Genomic DNA, 5524 nt, shown 5'->3' with positions numbered 1-5524 from the left:
GAGTCATACACAGTACCTAAAAAAACAAGGAAACAAACAAACTAAGAATCTGAAATAAGAATGCACGAAAAACAAAAAAAATATAAAAATAAAGACAAGGGATTAGCAAAGTTGCTAAATCCCCGGCAACGGCGCCAAAATTTGATGCATGATTTACTTGACACTCAAATTAAACCCTCGTTTGACAATTGTAGTAGAATGGATAAGTGAGGGATCGTTCTAGACCGGGGATTAGGAGGGCTTGCTAAAACCTTCTAAATTGACTTAAAAACATAAAAACACAATATAAAACACTATTTAATGCTCGAAGAAAGCAAAACTAAAAATAAGAAAGATTAAGACTAAGACTTCAACGAAATAGGGGGGAATTGGATTTGGACGAATTTAAACTAAAATGAATACTTGGAAACAAAACAAATTGTAAATATGGATTTGACGGAAATGAATGGATGGGAAGCTAGCTAAGGGTTCTTTCTCTACACATGATATTTATGCATATGAATCAATTTCCAGTTATTCCTTCATTGAATTATGAACGACAATGCCCCAAATTATCCGTGACATCACTAGTTAACCCTCAGATTTTCCTTATATTATTGGATTGGATGGCATCATTCGACAACCCAAAACATTCTCAAAAGTTCCCTACATGTCATCATAATAGAGATACAATCGAAGATCATTAAGAATAATGAAAACCATAAGCATTGACAAAGCATTTGCAACTATGACATCATGTTACTCATGCTAAGAATTAAACTTAACGCGATCGTGACAAGCGACCTTCACTACTTTCAAGTATAAGTTAGTAACGATTATGTGAAACCTTCTTAAACTTTAGCCACATATTCATGCATGCTAATTAAGTGTCGACCCTCAATCAACAAACACAAATAAGTTAATCATCAAATAGTTAAGCCAATTGCATTCACGAATCAAGAGTTCATAACCGGAATTCATCAATTCATATCACATAAATAAACATGGTATTGAAATCACCCCTAGCCAAAAAGGGTTTAGTTCCTCATAACTTTGAAATCAAAGAAACACCTAAACATTCCAACAACTCAAACTTGAATTGTATGAACGTTTAGGCACTCTTCTCTTCCATTCCTCATATTACAAAACAAAGAGAATTGAATTTAAACATTGAAATCAAAGAAACGCGTAAACATTCCAACAACTCAAACGTGAATTGTATGAACGTTTAGGCCCTCTTCTCTTCGTCTTCGTTGTAGCACAAGGACTAAGGGATGTTGTTGGTGTGTTGAATGGATTGGGGGATTATGGAAATGGAAGAAATGGAGGAGAAAGGGAAGGGAATGGTGCAGAAAATGGAGAGACTCACGGCTAGGGAGAAGATGGAAGTGTTTGTGGTGTGTTGTGTATGAAAATGAGATATCTTGAATGAATGAATGCAAGGGTATTTATAGGAGTAGTGGAGGGAACATATGGCTGTTTGTTTAAGATGCAAGTGGCTAATTAATGATGGAAAATCAGCTAGGAAAACATGTGAAAACTAGAATTGCATGTGAAGGTGTTGGAATGTGCTGAAATGGTGAAGGGGATACACGACATTGAGAAGCTTTCTTGCTCATTTTCTGAATGCAATGATGAAGAGTTTAATAATTAATGCATGTAGGTGGCTGAAATGATGAAGAATGAGTGGTGGATATGAAAGGGAAAGCTAGAAGACATGTGAAGATGCTGGAATTGATGAAGGGGATACACGGCAATGTTTGGAATGTGGAGAAAAGGGTGCATGTGGTTGTAATGTTTGTTGGTTAAAGATGCATGTGGATGTATTATACAATGGGAAAGTATGTGATTGAATTAAAGGATGCAAAGTGAATGAATCATGAATCATTGTGGATGAAAGGTGGAAGTGCATGTGTTGATGACTAGGTTAGTGGGTGGAAATCTGAAAATGGCACATAGGAATGGGAGCTCACGGTTTGAATGTGTAAAGTGTGTGTGAATGCATGTGAAGATGCAATAAATAATGCATGTAGGGTTAGGAAATAATGAAGAAATGCATGTGAGATGTTTGGAAAGGAAATGGGAACCCACGACAATGAAGTTGTTTTGTGTTGTGAATTATGATGAATGCATGTGAGTTAAAGAGGGAGAATGTGGTGAAATGATGAAGTAGGAAGGTGGAAATGCATGTGAGATGTTTGGAAAGGAATAAAGAATGAATGGTGGAAATGTGAGTGAATGATGTGCATGTGTGAGAATGCATGTGGAATTAAGAGGAGTATGGAAGTGAAATAAATGAATGATATGTTAAGTGATAAGTGAATGATATGTGGTGAGTGATAAGTGAATGGTTTGATAAGTGATAAATGAACTAGTTTAAAGGGCTGATGCGTGATTTACTTGACACTCAAATTAAACCCTCGTTTGACAATTGTAGTAGAATGGATAAGTGAGGGATCGTTCTAGACCGGGGATTAGGAGGGCTTGCTAAAACCTTCTAAATTGACTTAAAAACATAAAAACACAATATAAAACACTATTTAATGCTCGAAGAAAGCAAAACTAAAAATAAGAAAGATTAAGACTAAGATTTCAACGAAATAGGGGGGAATTGGATTTGGACGAATTTAAACTAAAATGAATACTTGGAAACAAAACAAATTGTAAATATGGATTTGACGGAAATGAATGGATGGGAAGCTAGCTAAGGGTTCTTTCTCTACACATGATATTTATGCATATGAATCAATTTCCAGTTATTCCTTCATTGAATTATGAACGACAATGCCCCAAATTAACCGTGACATCACTAGTTAACCCTCAGATTTTCCTTATATTATTGGATTGGATGGCATCATTCGACAACCCAAAACATTCTCAAAAGTTCCCTACATGTCATCATAATAGAGAAACAATCGAAGATCATTAAGAATAATGAAAACCATAAGCATTGACAAAGCATTTGCAACTATGACATCATGTTACTCATGCTAAGAATTAAACTTAACGCGATCGTGACAAGCGACCTTCACTACTTTCAAGTATAAGTTAGTAACGATTATGTGAAACCTTCTTAAACTTTAGCCACATATTCATGCATGCTAATTAAGTGTCGACCCTCAATCAACAAACACAAATAAGTTAATCATCAAATAGTTAAGCCAATTGCATTCACGAATCAAGAGTTCATAACCGGAATTCATCAATTCATATCACATAAATAAACATGGTATTGAAATCACCCCTAGCCAAAAAGGGTTTAGTTCCTCATAACTTTGAAATCAAAGAAACACCTAAACATTCCAACAACTCAAACTTGAATTGTATGAACGTTTAGGCACTCTTCTCTTCCATTCCTCATATTACAAAACAAAGAGAATTGAATTTAAACATTGAAATCAAAGAAACGCGTAAACATTCCAACAACTCAAACGTGAATTGTATGAACGTTTAGGCCCTCTTCTCTTCGTCTTCGTTTGAGCACAAGGACTAAGGGATGTTGTTGGTGTGTTGAATGGATTGGGGGATTATGGAAATGGAAGAAATGGAGGAGAAAGGGAAGGGAATGGTGCAGAAAATGGAGAGACTCACGGCTAGGGAGAAGATGGAAGTGTTTTGTGGTGTGTTGTGTATGAAAATGAGATGTTCTTGAATGAATGAATGCAAGGGTATTTATAGGAGTAGTGGAGGGAACATATGGTTGTTTGTTTAAGATGCAAGTGGCTAATTAATGATGGAAAAGTATGTGATTTAAAGGATGCAAAGTGAATGAATCATGAATCATTGTGGATGAAAGGTGGAAGTGCATGTGTTGATGACTAGGTTAGTGGGTGGAAATCTGAAAATGGCATATAGGAATGGGAGCTCACGGTTTGAATGTGTAAAGTGTGTGTGAATGCATTTGAAGATGCAATAAATAATGCATGTAGGGTTAGGAAATAATGAAGAAATGCATGTGAGATGTTTGGAAAGGAAATGGGAACCCACGGCAATGAAGTTGTTTTGTGTTGTGAATTATGATGAATGCATGTGAGTTAAAGAGGGAGAATGTGGTGAAATGATGAAGTAGGAAGGTGGAAATGCATGTGAGATGTTTGGAAAGGAATAAAGAATGAATGGTGGAAATGTGAGTGAATGATGTGCATGTGTGAGAATGCATGTGGAATTAAGAGGAGTATGGAAGTGAAATAAATGAATGATATGTTAAGTGATAAGTGAATGATATGTGGTGAGTGATAAGTGAATGGTTTGATAAGTGATAAATGAATTAGTTTAAAGGGCTAGGGTTTAAGTACATAGAATGGGCCTAAAATAGGTTGGTTTGTATGGCATAATGTGTTTGATTGGGCTAGAGCCATTGTTTTGTGTCTTCAAGTGCATACAAGGCCTTCAAATTCGTCCATCCTCTTGGCTCCATGGATAAGCTATCCAATCCATGCCCAAAAATGCTCCAAATGGCCTCAAAATGCACTTTCTTGCTCCCTAGGCCCTTAGAACCTGAAAACACACAAAAGAAGCATAAAGGACTAAAATAACGAGAGAAACATAACGTAAATGCACGAGAACAAGCCATTTAAGTCGCATGAATATGCTCCTATCAAATACCCCCACACTTAGCTTTTGCTAGTCCTCGAGCAAAACAGAATAAAAACAAATAAACAAAACGACACTAAACACGTAAAACACAATCTAAACCTTCCAACAACCGTCTTAGGGATTTCCAATGCACATGACAAGTTAAAAATCATCATTCTCACAGATTTTAGTCATCTTCACATTTAAGTACATTCTTAATCATAGTCACCGTATACTAGTTCACAATTAAGCATTTAAAACCATGTTTTGAATGTAGTAACATGCCTTAGAGAATTTGCTCAATTCCTTTCAAGATATGCACTCAATTTTTACTCAGATTTTCTAACTACACACCCTAATCTAGTCATATGTGAGAAGATTGATGTAAACATGAAAACGACACTCACATATATGTATCACAAAGAACGCAAATTCTGGAGTTAATAATCAAGTTTAGATATGATCTCATGAATGGAATGCTACTACTTAGACGCGAGAACCAGTGACACCATAAGCTCATACCAAGTTCAAACTCCACAAATTGAAATACACAACACTCAAGATAGAAGTCAAGGGTTGTAACGGGGCTTGGGGTATGTGGATAAAGAAGGGATATGGAAAACAAAGGTTCTTAAAGAAATAGTGAGCAAAGCATTTTAATCAACTTAGAATTCACTTTTGAATGAAAACTCAACTTTTGAACAAAAAGGGAGAATTTAGACAATTTACGCGCAGAATTGGTGTTTTGGAACCTTTCTTCAATCACTTATTCTTTTCTCTTTTTTTTTTTTTTTTTTTTTTTTTTTTTTTTTCTTTTGAATCTCAAAACAAAAACACTTAAACATTCTCTCCCCCACACTTATTTTCTTTCATAATGTAACTCAAAAGGAATTCAATTAAGTCATGCTCACTATCTTTTAAGAACAAGGGTAAGGACGGTCATATTCTAGGTTAGGTGAAGATAAAGTGG

The sequence above is a fragment of the Pyrus communis genome, chromosome 7 (assembly GCF_963583255.1).
Source record: "Pyrus communis chromosome 7, drPyrComm1.1, whole genome shotgun sequence".
NCBI lineage: Eukaryota > Viridiplantae > Streptophyta > Magnoliopsida > Rosales > Rosaceae > Pyrus > Pyrus communis.
This window is presented reverse-complemented; position numbering follows the sequence as displayed.